Raw genomic sequence first — 19,164 nt, forward strand, 5'->3', positions numbered from 1 at the left:
ATTCCAGAGATAGGGGCCACTATTAAATGGACGGCGCTGTGGAGTTCACTGTTAAAGGGGCGGGTATCATGTAGTTTACTGTTGAAAGGGCGGGTACAATGGAGATCACTGTTAAAGGGGCGGCCACTATGAAAGTCACTGTTAAAGGGGTGGCCACTGTGAAAGGGATGGCCATAGTGAAAGTCACTGTTAGGCGGTCACCGTTAAAGGGGCGGCCACTGTGAAAGTCACTGTTAAAGGGGCAGTCAACATGAAAGGGGCGGCTACTGTGAAAGTCACTGTTAAAAGGGCAGCCACTGTTAAAAATGGGCGGCCCCTATGAAAGTCACTGTTGAACGGGCGGTCACCATTAAAGGATGCAGCCACTGTGAAAGTCACTGTTAAAGAGGTGGTCACCGTTAAAGGGGCAGATACTGTGAAAGTCACTGTTAAAGGGGCGGTCACCAAAGTCCCTTTTATAGGGGCGGTCACCATTAAAGGGGCAGCCACTATGAAAGTTACTGTTATGCCTCATTCACACAGTCAGTGTTCGGTCAGTGATTTCCATCAGTGATTTTGAGCCAAAACCAGGTGCGGCTCTAAACACAGAACAGGTGCAGATCTTTCCCTTATGCCTTATGTCTGTGGAGGCTCCAATCCTGATTTTTGGCTCCCAATCACTGATGGAAATAACTGACTGAAAACTGACGTGTGAATGAGGCTTTAAAAGGACGGTCACCGAAGTCACTGTTAAAGGGGCAGTCACCATTAAAGTGGTGGCCACTGTAAAAGTCACTATTAAAAGGGCAGCCACCGTGAAAGTCACTGTTAAAGGGGCAGTCACCATTAAAGGGGCAACCACTGTGAAAGTAACTGTTAAAGGGGTGGTCACCGTTAAAGAGGCAATTATTGTTAAAGTCACTGTTAAAGGGGCAGTCATCAAAGTCACTGTTAAAGGGGCGGTCACCATTAAAGCAGCGGCCACTGTAAAAGTCACTGTTAAAAGGGCAGCCATGGTGAAAGTCACTGTTAAAGGGGCAGTCACCATTAAATGGGCGGCCATTGTGAAAGTCACTGTTAAAGGGGTGGTCACCGTTAAAGGAGCGGCTACTATGAAAGTCACTGTTTAACGGGCGGTCACCGTTAAAAAGGCGGCGACTGTGAAAGTGACTGTTAAAGGGTCAGTCACCGTTAAAGGGGCGGCCATTGTGAAAGTCTCTATTATTTAATATAAAATTGCAATAAATAAATACCCGAGCAATGTCGGGTCATCAGCTTTTAATAATAATAAAGGAGACTATTCGTCACAAAGGAGTCCATATTCTTACTGAGAGCACTGATTGGCTACACTGGTCTCAAGCCAAATACCTGTACATTACAGATGCAGTCTGCTAACAGACAGCTGAAGAAAGACCAAACAGGTGCAATATTTTCTATTTTTACCATATTCAGAGGCATTACTAATTTTTTTTTTTCTTGGTCAACCTCTTTAAGGGATATCTGTTGTTGATGTTGACTCTGTATATCTGATGTTTACTGTTTTGGTTGTCTATCAGGTTTTGCACTGTTTCAACTTCACGTGAATTACAGTATTTGTAACCTACAAAGAGGAGTAAAATGTATGGGGCCTATTACACCCAGTATCTTTTTAATCTTATTCCAGACCCTATCTAGAGTATCACTAATTAAGCACTGTTTTTTCCTTTTCCCCGGGTGACCAGTTTCCAAAATGGAGAAGATATCCACATACGGCCCCTGAAGATATCCACATACGGCGCCTGCCCATCCACCCCCCCCCCCCGTTCCACCCACCACTTTATCTGAGCTGCCAAATAGTATCCCTGAAGGGATGGAAAGGAGAGACCACCATCTCTCTCTGAGAGCCAAAGATATTTCTGCTTGATTCCAACCCTTCCCCTCCCCCAGATTAACTCATTCAGCAGTCTTGCCAAGTGCCCAAAAAATGAGTCATCAATCCATATCAGGCACGCTGTAAAGGGGTATAGAGCGATAGGGAGGACCACCATCCTGACCAATGCAATCCTTTCTACCTGTGACAGAGGCAACTTCTGCCAAGTGCGGATCTTCTCCCTCACCCTATTAATCATAGGAATGATATTTAGACCGTTATATCTAGTCAAATCCGCACTAATTCTAATACCCAAATAACGAATAAAGTTGGTTGGTTCAAGTGGCCGGATACCAAAACAGCCATCAGGGGGTGCTTGAACAAGGGGGAGAAGTTCAGACTTATTCCAGCTTACTTTATACCCTGATATTGAGCCATATTCTTCCAAAATATTAATAACAGGTGGAACAGCTTTCCACCCCTCCCTCAAAAAGACCAGAATATCGTCTGCATACAGACTGATTTTATCTTCCTCTCCTCTCCCTACAAAGCCAGCAATTTCATTAGACTGTCAAATTCTACATGCAAGGGGTTCTAAAGCCAAGGCAAATATCAGAGGTGAGAGGGGGCAGCCCTGCCGAGTGCCTCACTGTAAGGGGAACTGTTCGGAGTCAATCCCATTTATCTTAACACTGGCGGTAGATCCACAATAAAGCAATTGTATCCACTTAATAAAGTGTTCACCCAGGTTCATTCTATCCAAAGTTCCCCACAGGAAGGGCCACTCCACCCTGTCAAAAGCCTTCTCGGCATCCAAGGACAGGATGGAGCGGTCCCCCCCGTCCCCAACATATATGTTAAGAAAGGCTCTACGGATATTAGATTGTATATTTCGTTTTGGGATAAAACCCATGTGATCCGGATGGATCAGACAGTGAATAACTCCCCTCAACCTATTAGCGAGCAGTTTAGCTAGTACCTTGTAGTCGGTATTGAGCAATAAAATTGGGCGATATGACCCAATTTCAGTCTTATCTTTATCCTTCTTCAAAATCTGAGAAATGGAAGCCTCCCTCAAGGAGGGGGGGAGTAACCCACTCCTCCAAGATTCATTAAACGTTTGAAGAAGGAGAGGCAATACCGTTTTACAATACAGTTCGAAGGGTAGGCCATCTCTGCCCGGAGCAATATTACTTTTTATACTATCAACGGCAGTCTCCAGCTCCTCAAGAGTGATTGGCGAATTTATTTTGTAGCGATCTTGATCGGAGAGGCGAGGGAGTACCAGGCTATCTAGAAAGAGAGCCAGGGCTCCATCATCCCCCCCAAGGTCCGACTGGTATAGTTTGGTGAAATGTTCTATAAAGGCAGATTTAATATTTGAACTGTCATTGGTCAGAACACTGAAGCGCAACTTAATTTGCTTTATTGGGGTTTAAATCTTTGAGTAGCAATTACAGATGCCAGCATTATACCCGTTTTACCTTTTTCGAAAAAGGCTTGCTGTCCCGCAAAAAATTACTTGTGTTGCACTTTTTCATATAGGAAGATCTGATATTTCCTCTTAGCCTCCATTAATAATAATCAGGCATTTTCCCCATTCTGTCTGGCCAGGTCTACTTCCAAATCCCCAACCCTCTCTGCCAGTTCCTTTTCCATTTTAACGTATTCTGCCTGATCTTCATACAGTATACCCCTCTTATCATAACCTTCAAGGAGTCCCACACAAAATGTATATGTGTGGATCCATAGTTTACTGCCCAAAATTCTAAAATATCTTTCCCGTTCCCTTCTTGATCACCAACCACATGGATCCAATGTTAATTTAACCTAAAAGGTTTTTTCCCATCTAAGGACACAGAATCAACAGTCGACAGCAACATTGGTGAGTGGTCAGATATACCATGTGGCTCGTACTTCATTTTTAGTATCCGTTCCAGAAATTCTGGGCTTGCAAGGTATATATCTATCCCAGTGTTTCCCAACCAGTATGCCTCCAGCTGTTGCAAAGCTACAACTCCCAGCATGCCCACACAGCCAAATGCTGTCCAGGCATGCTGGGAGTTGTAGTTTTGCAACAGCTGGGGGCACACTGGTTGGGAAATACTGATCTATCCTAGACATAGCCTTGCAAGATCTGGTAAAACAGGAAAAGGCAATTTATTTCCCATATAGAAACTGACATACGTCCATAAGGCCCATCTCCTGGCAGATCCTGCTAGGGGTCGTGGGCTGATCATTGACACGCCCCCTTCCACTAAGCACAGATACCCTATCCTTATTGTCCATAACGTAGTTAAAATCTCCCAACACTAATATAGGACACGGGTCCCACTTACAAACATACTCCGCAAGTTTTCTCAACACTTCAGAAGAGAAGGGGGGGGGGGATATATACAAACACAAGTACGCATACCAGTCCCATCCATCGGCCATATAGAAATACAAATCTTCCCTCCGTATAAATCCATTGATCATATGGGTCGTAGTCCACATTTCTGAGAATGTAAACACTTACTCCTCGCAAATAGGCCGAATTGTGGGAGTGGTACTCAACTGCGTCCAAGGTTTTTGCATATAATACAATTTTTCAGCAGTTAAATGAGTCTCAAGCAGCCCCACGATAGCAGGTAGATGTCTGGAGATGGTATCATAGACCACCCTCCGTTTAAACTTGTCCGCCAGTCCGCGGACATTCCATGTCAAAATACACGGCATTTACACAATAATGGTGGATGGCCAAGATTATCCGATCCCTTTCCCGGTTCTACAACGGGTCCAGTGAAAAAGCCCCCCCCCCCATGGTGCACAAGGCAATAAAGTCCCATGCTCCTCTTACACATCGCCTAGGCCTCCCCCCGCCCGCGCCCCCCTCTCCCCCCAGCACTCCAAAGAATTTCTTTCATGCTTTATATACAGTACCGAAGACCATTAAGACTCAAGACCTAAGACAGGAAAATCATCAATAAACACCGAAAAGAAAAGGAAAAACCATCCAACTATGATTCTCATATCCCCCTGGCATCCAGCCAGGCAGAGGCTTCCTCGGTGCTAGAAAAGAGAATAACAGAATCCTTATATACTATTCTTAATTTGGCCGGGAACAACATTGAGTATTTAACATTGACATTAATAAGACGCTTCTTAATCTCCCCAAATTGCCTTCTTAAGTTGAGTAGAAAAGGAGTAATCTGGGTATATCGAGATTTTGTTCCCATTATACATCAAGTCGCATAATTCTCTCTTTCGCCTCAATACTTTGTCCCGATCACCAGTGCACAGAATTTTAGTAAGGAAGCTGTGTGGGGGGCCACCAACGGGCGTTTTTTTATTAGGGACCCTGTGTGCCCGTTCAACCATAAATAGTGATGAGCAGGATTCTTGGCCCAGTGAGTCCCTCAGCCATTTCTGAATGAACCCCCCTGGGTCGTCCCCCTCTGATTCTTCAGGGAAGCCTATCAGTCGGATACTTCCTCTACGTGACCTGTCCTCCCAGTCAGTAAGTTTTTCCTTAAGGGCCTTATGTTCTAGCTCAATCGTCTCGGTTTTTTTGCCCAGTAAGGAGACTTCATTTTTGATGGCAATTAGGGATGATTCTGTTTCCTTATACCCTCTCACTGCACGAAGTGCGCCCTGTTCATGCGGCACACCAGCCTGGAGTTCGCTCGGAGTCCATGCGCCGTACAGGACAATCGCGATGCCCTCTCACCGCTCGCTGCACAGCCCATCCCGGCCACCGTACATCAGACAGAAGTGACTGGGGACTGTGGGGATGACACACCAGCCGGACCAGAGCCCGCACTACACAGCGGACCCTCCAGAACCACCGCCGAGTGGTCAATCAGCTGGGAGCGAGGGGAGAGAAGAGACGGAGCGGCCCGAGGTAGCGGAGAAGCGGATCACGCAGCACGACCTACGTCATGCTGCACGCCTATTCCACTCCTGCTAGACGTTAAGAATGATTTAATAAAAGTTTGCAATGAATGTCCAGATTGGTGTTAACATTTCGGTGCACATTTTGACACCATACAATTAGTGCTGCACCAGTCAGATGGTGCAGAGAAATACACCCAACTGATAATACCCATCTTGACCTTCATTTCAAACTGTTAGGAATTAATACATAATGTTTAGCAGGAATTATAACGTAATTGATGCTCCAGAATTGTTACATAAGGAATGCAAGAAGTTTCTGAAACAGGAGAGGTTACAGTGTGACAGTAGCACACATAAATGAATAGTGGAGAAATTAAACTTTGATAGATTTGACATTTTACTTAGTGTTGGCGGTTTTCATATATTTTACTGCTAAAATAAAGCACCTAAATGGAGTTCATTATTATCGTGTTGGCAGGACTTAGCTTTACTGGTAGTGCTGGTTATAAAATAGATATATGTATATACAGTATTAACTCTGTCCCTTCAACCTGCGCCCTGTATTTTCCTTCATTGTAGAGATGAACAAACCATTTCAGATGTGGTTTATTTCAGGATTACTACATTTTTCAAAGAGCTCAGTTCAGCCCCATATTGATTCTACCCTAACCAAAGTTGTTCCATATGCAATAAAAATTGGTATATAACACTCTCCAGTCTCCTAGGGCTTAGAATTGCTAGGAAAAGATGTTATCTTATTTTGTTAATTAAAAAAAAAAAAAAAAATATATATATATATATATATATATATATATCTTTTTCTCTTCATGCTTTTTCTTTCATGCTTTATATACAGTACCGAAGACCATTAAGACTCAAGACCTAAGACAGGAAAATCATCAATAAACACCGAAAAGAAAAGGAAAAACCATCCAACTATGATTCTCATATCCCCCTGGCATCCAGCCAGGCAGAGGCTTCCTCGGTGCTAGAAAAGAGAATAACAGAATCCTTATATACTATTCTTAATTTGGCCGGGAACAACATTGAGTATTTAACATTGACATTAATAAGACGCTTCTTAATCTCCCCAAATTGCCTTCTTAAGTTGAGTAGAAAAGGAGTAATCTGGGTATATCGAGATTTTGTTCCCATTATACATCAAGTCGCCTAATTCTCTCTTTTGCCTCAATACTTTGTCCCGATCACCAGTGCACAGAATTTTAGTAAGGAAGCTGTGTGGGGGGCCACCAACGGGCGTTTTTTTATTAGGGACCCTGTGTGCCCATTCAACCATAAATAGTGATGAGAAGGATTCTTGGCCCAGTGAGTCCCTCAGCCATTTCTGAATGAACCCCCCTGGGTCGTCCCCCTCTGATTCTTCAGGGAAGCCTATCAGTCGGATACTTCCTCTACGTGACCTGTCCTCCCAGTCAGTAAGTTTTTCCTTAAGGGCCTTATGTTCTAGCTCAATCGTCTCGGTTTTTTTGCCCAGTAAGGAGACTTCATTTTTGTTGGCAATTAGGGATGATTCTGTTTCCTTATACCCTCTCACTGCACGAAGTGCGCCCTCTGTTCATGCGGCACACCAGCCTGGAGTTCGCTCGGAGTCCATGCGCCGTACAGGACAATCGCGATGCCCTCTCACCGCTCGCTGCACAGCCCATCCCGGCCACCGTACATCAGACAGAAGTGACTGGGGACTGTGGGGATGACACACCAGCCGGACCAGAGCCTGCACTACACAGCGGACCCTCCAGAACCACCGCCGAGTGGTCAATCAGCTGGGAGTGAGGGGAGAGAAGAGACGGAGCGGCCCGAGGTAGCGGAGAAGCGGATCACGCAGCACGACCTTAATTTAAAAAAAAAAAAAATAATATATATATATATATATATATATATATATATCTTTTTCTCTTCTACCCCCTCCCACCACCTCTTGAATGCAATGACAACAATAACAAATATTGTTTAATGAAGTTATTATATAAACTAGAGATATAATAGTTTATATAATATAATATAATATAATATAAACTAGAGATACTATATATACATTATTGTGGCTTCCTTTATGCAAGGAGCCAATCATTGTTTAGCATCATTTAAACATTCCTTATTATGCATTAGCACAGTAGCAAGAAGAGATGAGCGAATAAAAAAAAATATTGATTCAGCCGGTTCGCCAAATTTTCTGAAATAATTTGGTTTGATCAAAAGTTATTTGTGGCGAAAAAACATATCTTTCCTGGCAGCAGAGAGCCTTTATAGTGGTGTAGAACATGCTGCCTTGCAGTAACACGCATAGGGAGTCTGCTGTGATAGTAAAAACAATACTGTGAGTCAGTATGAAAGACAGATGACAGGTGTCACTCTTAGAATCACTGCACACTTCACTTTTTTGGGCAGTTACGGGATCAAAACTGACTAAATAACTCAAGTATGAACTCGGCCTTACAGGTCAATGTTAGCACCAGATATAAAGAACCGTCCAGAGGCCCAAGATCCTACTATAGCATGAAAGAGTGCACTCCTTTTACACCAATTCACTGATTCCACATAGATTTCTACAGAACCTGTTTTATTATACGCTTATACAAGTAGAGCCCCCTGGACAGAGTGGAGACGGTGTCAGCAGTAAGTTTGTGTTGACGTGACTGATTATTTTGCCCTTCCTCTGATCTGTCAGAACAATAACCCCCAAAAAATTGATCTTGTCTGTGGAGCATCCGCCTTCATTCAATCAGCATTTGGTCAGTAATCCATCAGTATTGCTAAAGCCAAAAGAAAACAGCAGTGGATCCAAAAGATATATGACACGTGAATGGAATATTTGCATGTCTTGTACCCACTCCTGCTTTTGGCTACCAAAGTCAATTCTGATGCAAAATAGGAACCATGTCATGCAAGCCTTACAGCTGTTATATAGAAAGGATCCGTTGTGTATCTTATTTTCCCTTCCATCTCATTTTTCCTGACAGATCAGAGGAAGGAGCAAATAAATGAAGGTGTCAGCTAGATAAAAAGGCAAAATAGTGGCCCAGTCATGAAGTGGGGAGGGTGGGAACAGCATGAGGAAGAGCCACAGAGTGACCATATGACATAGTGGTGAGGTGGAAGCAGCATGAGGAGACCACAGAGTGGCACAATGACAGAGTGTGCACGTGGCAGCAGCATCAGGAGGAGGCCACAGGGTGGCACAATGAGTGTGGAGATAATGCAAGAAAGGAGAAGACAGGAGGGCTAGGGGTGGTGGGGTACCATCTGAAATACACCTGCTCCAATGACTCAAGTAGAGCGCCAATACACTATATATACTATTTGATTAAAGTGAGGGGTCTATATGGTTGTAGGTGCACCTCGTGAGAAGAATATAGCGTAGGTTTGTGCCATGGAGATGCTCCTGATGAAGAAACGTGCCGTCCCCAAACGCATTGAGCTGGATTTTTTACCACAATAAAGAAAATTGACCAGAAGCCCTAAGTGATTGGCTGCATTCATCTTGTAACATTCTAGGTTTACCAGTGTATTATGCTTATCCGGATAAACCGCCCCCCTCGTGAAGTGAGTGAAAGTTCATGATACTATACGTATATCATATTATACATGTATCTTTTTAATCTACCTATTTTATGCATAATTTTACAAACATTTTTAACCCTTTATACTATCGATTTACCTACTGTTTTCTTTATGGTCCCACAGACACTGATCCCCTGGGCACGAACCTACTCTATATTCTTCTCACGAGGTGTCCCTACAACCATATAGACCCCTCACTTTAATCGAATAGTATATATAGTGTATTGGCGCTCGACTTGGGTCATTGGAGCAGGTGTGTTTTGGATAGGAACCCACCACCCCTAGCCCTCCTATATCCTCCTCTCTTGCATTTCCGATACATACATACATGCAGACAACTGTGTCCGCATGATAAATCCTTGAGCAGCCTCTGCCCATATCTTTCTCCCTCACTCACATGCTACCATCCTCAAGTTCTTCAGGTCTTCTGGATCCACTTGCACTAGATCGGAATAACCCTCAAACTCTATTTTTATCTTTTATACAAAGAGTGTGGAGGTGGCAGCATCATCAGGAGGCCACAGAGTGGCACAATGACAGTGTGGAGGTGGCAGCAGCAGCATCAGGTAGCCACAGAGTGGCAAAATGACAAAGTGTGAAGGTGGCGGCAGCACCAGCATCAGGAGAAGGACACGGGGTGGCGCAATGACAGTGTGAAAGTAGCAGCAGCATCAGGAGGAGGACATGGGGTGGTACAATGACAGTGTGGAGGTGGCAGCATCAGCATCAGGAGGCCACAGAGTAGCACAATAACAAAGTGTGGACGTGGCAGCAGCAGCATAAGGAGGAGGCCACAGGGTGGCACACTGACAGTGTGGAGGTGGCAGCAGCATCAGGAGGCCACAGAGTGGCACAATGACAGAGTGTGGAGGTGGCGGCAGCAGCAGCATCAGGAAAAGGCCACAGGGTGGCACAAGGATAGTTTGGAGGTGGCAGCAGCAGCATCAGATGGCCACAGAGTAGCACAATGACAAAGTCTGGAGGTGGTGGCAGCAGCAGCATAAGGAGGAGGCCACAGAGTGGCACACTGACAGTGTGGAGGTGGCAGCAGCATCAGGAAACCACAAGTGGCACAATGACAGAGTGTGGATGTGGCAGCAGCATCAACAGGAGGCCACAGAATGGCACAATTACAAATTCTGGAGGTGGCAGAAGTAGCATCAGGAGGCCACAGAGTGGAACAATTACAGAATGTGGAGGAGGTGGAATCAGCAGCATCAGGAGGAAGTCATAGAGTGACACAATGACAGAATGTGGAAAGGGATGCAGCATCAGGGAAGCAGCATCAGGAGGAGGCCACAGGGTGGCACAATGACAGTGTGGAGGTGGCAGCAGCAGCATCAGGAGGCCAAGATCCAATATAAACCCCAACCAAGGGATGATTACTTGTCAAAGTAATTGATTAAGCCTATGTCAACCATATAATATATATATAACCTACATAGAAAATGCCAGACCGCTTATGCTAATAATATCCTTTATTACAAAACTCACATTATTATTACAAAAATTCAATACAGACATGATTAAAAACAATGGTGCAGGAGATAAAAACGGCATCACTGGAGGAGATATATAGCGAATATAAGTCCATTGGTATCCTAACATAATTAATTATTCATTAAAGTGCATGTGCAAAAAGCTGACAGATATAATGAACATTGGACAGTTACCCATACTGTGTCTCCTCCAGGATGGCGCCATCCCCAACGCGCGTTTTGGCTTACCTTCGTCTGGGGGTAGCGTCATCACTGGAGGACCCAGATTAAATACAACTGCTGACCAATTGGTACATACCATCTATTACTGGTAAATGCATCACCGCAATCGCGCCAGAAATGACCTCCAACATTAGACGCCGGCGTCTAGAAGACCATGTGATCCCATATGATCACATGACCTTCACGCGGTTATGTGATGAGGACGGTATCACATAACCGTGCACAAGACCTGTCGCGGCCATGTGACGTCATCACGACTGATTGCGCACAGTTAAAAATAGCAACAGAAATGATCGCATTGCTACATTCATATGTAAGACGATCTAAATGTATGGAGCAAAAACATTATTACAGGAATGTGAGAGAAAGAAGAAATAGAGAGGCAGCCACCTTCATTAGATATAGACAGAATAGAGATTTCAAACATTAGGCATACGATAGATCCAGTTGTAACCATCTGAACAGGTCATATATATTTCATAATGAACAATACATATAGACCATGTAAGAACGTGAGAAAATATATCTTAGTACATCCTTGTGTGTATGTAATACATATGGATATACGCCAATTATATAATATTTAAAACCATACATTGGTTGCATACCCCTAATCATTACCCAAACAGTGGTATACTATAAAGTGCATAAGTGCATTACGAGGCAAAAACATCAAATAACCAAAACCGAAAAAATATATAATACACAAAATAATTTATTAAATTATAATGGTAATCCCTTCAATTGTGATGCCTAGACTGTTAGTGTCAAGGGATACATTATCTCTACTATAAACATTGGAAATACATATGTGATACACTTTATAAGGTGAAAGAAAAATTATGAAATTATTATCAAAATATAATTTATCCCATGCCGAATTGGAATGGGACTCCTATATCGAGTTGTGCAAAGATGGAAAAGAGGAGAAAAGAAGGAAAAGAAAAAGGAAGAATAGGGAAGGAGAGAGGAGGGGGGGGAGGGAAGGAAGTGAGGGAGGGAAAAAGGGGGGAGGGGAAGGAAAGAAGTAAAGAGGGAGGAAGGAGAATAGGATAGAACGAAAGAGGGGAGGACAGAACCACAACTGCCCTCTGTTGATGTTAGCCAGCCCAATAACCATATAATTGTCTAATTTCTACAATGTAGCCTATCCCATGCTATGCTCCCAATATATGGTCTGATCTCTCAAATCATGTGCTACTATCAGACAGCAGTATTAGGTCGATCAGCGATGACCCTAAAAGGTAAGAGGGTTCGAAATATTTGAAACATAAAATTAAAACTACAAAATAACCTTTTGGGTGTGGAGACCCTTGTAAACCCATAACTATAAAAATTAGGAGAAACCGGTGGACTCATTGAGGCCGCTCGGATGCAGTGTATTTTACTTCCAAATCCATTTACACTCGAGTTGCCCCAATCTTTTGGTTATATTACCACCCCTGATGTTTTTCATAACACAGTCTATTGCCCGCACCTTCAGATGCGTGATATGTCTTGAAATGCCTCGCCACAGGTTTTAAATTAGACGGATCTTCTTTATTGGCCGCTGCCCTTATATCTCTGACATATTCTCGTACTCTCACTTTTAATTCTCTCGTGGTCAAACCCACGTAAATTTTTGGGCAGGGGCATTTCACATAATACACGACTGCTGTGCTAGTGCAGGAGAGACACTGGGTTATTTTAAAGGTTTTCGTGTTAGTCGAATCATCAAAGGAGATCGTTCTTTCCATATTTGGACATGCTATACACTTTCCACATGGGACAAAACCCCATTTGGGTTTTCCTATTCCTGGGAACAATGATTGATTTTGCTTTACAAGTAAACTGCGTACCAGGTGATCTTTCAAATTTTTAGATCGTCTGGCTGTTACCATAGGATATGGTGCAAGATATTTAATCAAAATAGGGTCAGTCAACCACACAGGCTATGATCTTCTCAGGACATCTTTCATCTCCATCCACCTTCCATGATATCCTGTAATGAATCGTGTCCTGTTATCGCTGATCCTTTGATTCTCAGAAAAAAAATGACTTTGTCTAGAACAGGTCTTTGCTCTCCTGTAGACCTTCTTGATCACACGTTGACTGTATCCGCGATTGGTGAATCTCTCCTTTAATTCATCATTCGAATATTTCATCTGTCAAGCATATTCTCAGAGCCTGAAGAAATTGCCCCGTCGGGATAGAATTAATCATCTGTGGAGGATGTGATGAAGATGCATGTAAATATGAATTCACTGCCGTCGGTTTTCTGAATACGTTTGTTACTATACATCCATCAATACCTCTTTCCAATTGCACATCCCAAAAAAATCTATGGATTCCCTACTATATTTATATGTCAATTTAATGTTCTTGCAGTTGTTGTTCAATGCCCCAAAGAAATCTCTTAACTCCTCTATACTTCCCTGCCAGATCATGAATACATCAATGAATACAACAACATTATATACGAGGGCCTGCAGGTGAGCTGACCCTCTTAAAGATTGTAAGTGAGGGCCTGCTTGTGACCTGACCCTCTAAAACATTACATGCAAGGGCCTGCAGGTAAGCTGACCCTCTTAAAGATAGTAGGTGAAAGCCTGCTTGTGAGCTGACCCTGTAAAACATTATGGTTAAGGGCCTGCTGGTGAGCTAACCCTTTAAAAGATTGTAGGCAAAGGCCTGCTGGTGAGGTGACCCTGTAAAACATTATGGTTGGGGGCCTGCTGGTGAACTGACGCTCAGAAACATTATATGGCAGGGCCTCCAGGTGAACTAACCCTCTAAAAGATTGTAGGTGTGGGCCTGCTGGTGAAGGTAAGCCCACACGAGTGGGTATAACACTAGGAGGTGTTTCACCAAGAGATTAATAAATGAACTGTATTGGCTATTTAGCAAAGAATCCCTTACTATAACAAATTGAACGCTAGCATATTGCAACAGTCAGCGGACGGAAACTGACACAATTTAAAATCCATTTGTAGCGGTTGGAGCGCTCCTTTGATACCGATCCTTAGACAGACTGTGCATTGATATAGGATAATATCAAGTGTCCAGCGATTGATCAGTATAATGGTGTGATTTTCTAACTGAATATAGGACAATATTTTATTAGGTCTTTTATAAATCATATAAATCGGTGTATTTTGTTATTATACAAAGTTGGTGAATGAATCACCATTCAAATAGACGGATACTGTTTGCACCAACCTCCCTCTCCAAATGAATTAGTAATTTATATCATACCCAGGACCTGATAAGCCCAATTGGGAACATTGGAGAGAAGGTTTTTGGAGTCACTAGTATCTGTTCAAACGGTTCTCTCACAGAATACATCATCATCTATAGTGAGAACAAGTATATTGTGCTTTGTTAAACGGTTTTAATAGAATATTTTAGCTTATTGTAATTTTTATCGTATATATTTTTTAAATTTTTATGTCCTAAAAAGAGTTTTCTTTATTTTTATGACTATGAAAATTGTAGATTCACACTGAAGGCATCAAAACTATGAATTAACACATGTGGAATTATATACATAACAAAGAAGTGTGAAACAACTGAAAATATGTCATATTCTAGGTTCTTCAAAGTAGCCACCTTTTGCATGGATTACTGCTTTGCACACTCTTGGCATTCTCTTGATGAGCTTCAAGAGATAGTCACCTGAAATAGTTTTCACTTCACAGGTGTGCCCTGTTAGGTTTAATAAGTGAGATTTCTTGCCTTATAAATGGGGTTGAGACCATCAGTTGCGTTGAGGAGAAGTCAGGTGGATACTAAGCTGATAGTCCTACTGAATAGACTGAAATGAAGGTCAGTCAGTCCAAAAAATTCTGAAAACTTTGAAAGTAAGGGCTATTTGACCATGAAGGAGAGTGATGGGGTGCTGCACCAGATGACCTAGCCTCCACAGTCACTGGACCTGAACCCAATCGAGATGGTTTGGGGTGAACTGGACCGCAGAGTAAAGGCAAAAGGGCCAACAAGTGCTAAGCATCTCTGGGAACTCCTTCAAGACTGTTGGAAGACCATTTCAAGTGACTACCTCTTGAAGCTTATCAAGAGAATGCCAAGAGTGTGTAAAGCAGTAATCAAAGCAAAAGGTGGCTACTTTGAAGAACTTAGAATATGACATATTTTCAGTTGTTTCACACTTTTTTGTTATGTATATAATTCCACATGTGTTAATTCATAGTTTTGATGCCTTCATAGTCATGAAAATAAAGAAAACTCTTTGAATGAGAAGGTGTGTCCAAACTTTTGGTCTGTACTGTATATGTATATATATGGGGGTACAGGTGCATATTAAGGTAATCAGGAACTACAGGGCTCTCGGGTTGCATGTGCATGGCTCATGTTACGCATGGGTTCCTCAACACGTCTCAGGGTTCGCTGTTTGTCGCCCCCCAGGCTGTAATTGGTGCGTTACCTTGGTAAGACACGTTTGCCAGCATTGAAAAATTGCATACCTGACATGTCATTCAGGTTCGGTGATCCTTTCCACATCTGTTATTTTGCATAACAGCAGTCACCTGGGGTCAGAAACATGTTCAAAATAAATAAATAAATAAAAATAAATAAAAATAATGCTTATTTACACTCGTGCCTCCAAGGCCATCATAACACTGGATTTGTTGATTTCTTGGTCACAGGTTTCGAAGCAGGTTTCCACACAGTTCTAATTGCACTGCCTGAAGCCATGTATGAGTGTAAAAACGTACAGTCCGCGGTGAGAGTCCCCACAACAGTGGACAGGTTGATAGAGGCTGAATTAGAGAGAGAGTTCCTCAGAGGCCCCTTTTCGGTTCCCCCGTTTGATCACTGGCGGGTCAACCCGGTGGGGGTAGTCACAGGTAAATTCAGCAAGAAGGAGAGGCTGGTCTATAACCTTTCAGCCCCACTTGCCTCTCATGTTTTCAGCCTTAATCCCCCTCATCCCATCTGAAGAAGTGAGTATGAAGTATTCGTCCATATGTCAGGCCACAGCCATCATCATGCAGGCAGGGCCTGGGGCTCATCTGTCCAAGGCAGACATATCAGGTGCCTTTAAACTACTTCTCATCATGCCTGGGCTCTGGCAGTGGCATGGTATCAAATGGAAGAACCTGTATTATTTTGCCAACAAACTGACATTTGGCTCCAAGAGTAGCTATTTGACTAGTTCGCTCAGGTCCTGCATTGGGTGTTGTAAGTCAAGTTTAACTGAAGTCATGTTATTCACTATCTGGATGACTTTCTGCTGATTGAATACCCAGGGCGCACACCCCAGGATCTGGACACCCTACGAGTAGTTTTTCCCAGCTAGGCCCACCCACGGTGATCACTTTCCTGGGTATCGTACTATCGTCAACATGTTAGCCAGTTTACCGGAGGATAAAGTGATACAGATCAGGCAAGTCATACACAGATTCACAGTCACGAGAGTATGAACAAAGGCGGAGTTACAGTCGTTGCTAGGGATGCTAAACTTTGCCATGCACCTCATTCATTTCCCGTCTGTTAGCTCTTCTTCCCGCAGCTCCACAAGCAGCACAGCCCAGTTCAGCTAGACGCTCAGGCTGTAGCAGATAAAATCATGTGGGATCAGTTCCTGAGTCACTGGAATGGGGTCTCCTTTTTTATCCCCTCTGCTACCAGTCCATCTCCTGTGTTTTTTTCCCTTTTTCAACAGGTCATGCCAGAAGCAGACAACTTAGGGGCCTTGATACCTCCTCACTCATAGTTGATTCTGGATTGACCAGTCACATAGTTAAGGAACATGCCCTGGTAGCCAGGTCTCTTTCAGTTAACACGGCCAGGACTAATAAGACAGGATGGAAGAAGTTCCTCACATTCCAAGCAAAGTTTCCTCAAGAGAGTACTAGCTTCATTGGTTTTGTTTTGGCCTTTATAGGGTACTGCCATTCAGATCTGAAACTCTCACACAACACCGTCAGGTCCTAACTGGCAGGCGTTCAACTTTTCTCGGCCATCAACAACCCGGAGTCAAGGTCCCTATTTTCCGTTCACATTGTTAAGGCAGCCCAGAAGGGCCTGGGTATCTGCCACGTGACAAGCCAACCACGACGACAAGCCAACACTGGAGAAGTCTTCAGGAGCTTATTCAATATACTAGACCAAGCCCCTTTAGGTATACTCCCCAGTCTCGTGCTCAAGGCTGCCATTTACTTAGGGTTCTACGGGTTTTTGAGGCCAGGAGAGTTCATGTGTACTGCCTCCAGCAGCAGCTACATCAACATCTCCCAGCTGGGTCTGTGCATCCATGGTTACAAACTGTCCTTGCCGGTCACCAAAACTTCTCAAACCGGACCCCCAACACTAGTAAAATTTTTCCCATTGACACACCAATGGTGCCCGGTTCGCAGGCCGAGCCCCCTGCAGCCCTCTGTTGCCGTTTCCCAAAGCTCCGCTCACTACCTCCCAGTTTGTCAGTCATGTCTGCACGTTGGTGTCAAATTTAGGTTTGAACCCGGCGACTATTTCTGGTTATTCTTTCCGGATAGGGGCGGCTTCGGCTGCCTCCAGGAATAAAATGCCGGCTCATGTAGTCCAAAAGTTAGGTCGCTGGCGCTCCTCATGTTTCAACAGGTACATACCTTGTCCCGATCATGAAATGTCTCTCGCGTTTGAGATTCTTGTTATGTCATGTTGTTTGGGAATAAACGGTTAGGTGATGTTTGATAGCAGTGTTTTTGCCTACTTTAGGCTTCCCACCCTACGCAACGGTTTTGTCGGCACAATTCAAGCTGCTTAATTAGTTAGTAAGGTATGTAGAGGGTACCATGTCTCCAAGCCCACGCGTCACAGGCAAGCCATGACCACAAGTGTGAAGGCCGATTAATTGGTTTGTATTTGTGGGAGGGGAGCTGGCAGCTCACTTATACCCAGCTAACTCCTCCCCCTGAGGCTGACGTTTCATTGCAACATAGCTTCCCAACCCACCCTCATTTTCATCTACACATTATAGGGTATGCCCACTTTCAGCATTCCCCCCCACGCAGCAATTACGGCACAACTCAAGCCACTTAGTTAGTTAGTCAGGCAGGTAGAGGGTACCATGTCTTCAAGCCCACACGTCACAGGCAAGCCATGACCACAATTTCTCTATAGTGCATTTGGGTACAGCAGCATTTGGTTTTGCTGCGTTCCCTCTGCTACACACAGTGACAAACGGTATTGGAAAAAATAATTATAACTGGTGTGATATACCTGTCGCCCCCCAAAAAAACTGATTGAAGCGGGGTGGTATATACCAATAATATACTTTCTATATAGTGCATTTGGGTACTGCAGCATTTGTTTGAAGTTTTGCTGCGTTCCCTCTGCTACACACAGTGACAAACGGTAATGGAAAAAATAAATTAAACTGGTGTGATGCACCAGTCGCCTCCTAAAAAAATTGATTGAAGCAGGGGTGTTATATACCTTCTTCCACAAATACTGCTCTTCTATAGGGACTTTTGTAACAGGGTCATTTTGAAAATGACAGGCAGAGGAAGAGGCAAGCCATTCCGCAGGGGCTGTAGGGGTTGGGCAGGTGCACCAGGCCGGAGCCTAAGTGGGAAGTTGCAAAAGGTGCGTGCTATTACGTCAAAGGACACACTAGGCTTGGTTGAGTGGCTCACTCAGCCCTTCTGCTACTGCACCCTCCTCTTCCCATCTATCTGCACCTTCTTCACTCTCTGCTGTGTGCACCCCCAAAGACACCACCACCACCATATCCCCTTCGCTCAAGTCAGAGGAATTATTTTCCCATCCATTCCAAGACCTTTCTGATGAGCAGCCATTCTTGGCATCGGATGAGGAAGAGGAGGTATCAATGGTCGCCACCCAGCAGTCTGATGACAGTACCCAGGTCAGCACAAGGAGGTTGGTCCCCTCTGTTGCTGCCTGCTCCGAGATCTCTAATGTTAGTGGTGGGAAGGTGACAATGATGACGTGTCGATGGATGTCACATGGTTGCCCATAAGAGAGGAAGAGAAGGGGAGTTCAGAGGGAGAGACAGAGCAGCAGATAGGGAGGAGAAGCAGGCAGAACTTACAGTGCACAGGAGGCAAAAAGCAGACTGCAAATGTATCTGGAGCGAGCCATCTACCATGCCCAGTCACATCTGGCGCTCCCAGGACGCCGGCACATGGCTCAGCAGTGTGGGCTTTTTTTAACGTG

This window comes from Bufo gargarizans, chromosome 9 (genome assembly GCF_014858855.1).
Source record: "Bufo gargarizans isolate SCDJY-AF-19 chromosome 9, ASM1485885v1, whole genome shotgun sequence".
Taxonomy (NCBI): domain Eukaryota; kingdom Metazoa; phylum Chordata; class Amphibia; order Anura; family Bufonidae; genus Bufo; species Bufo gargarizans.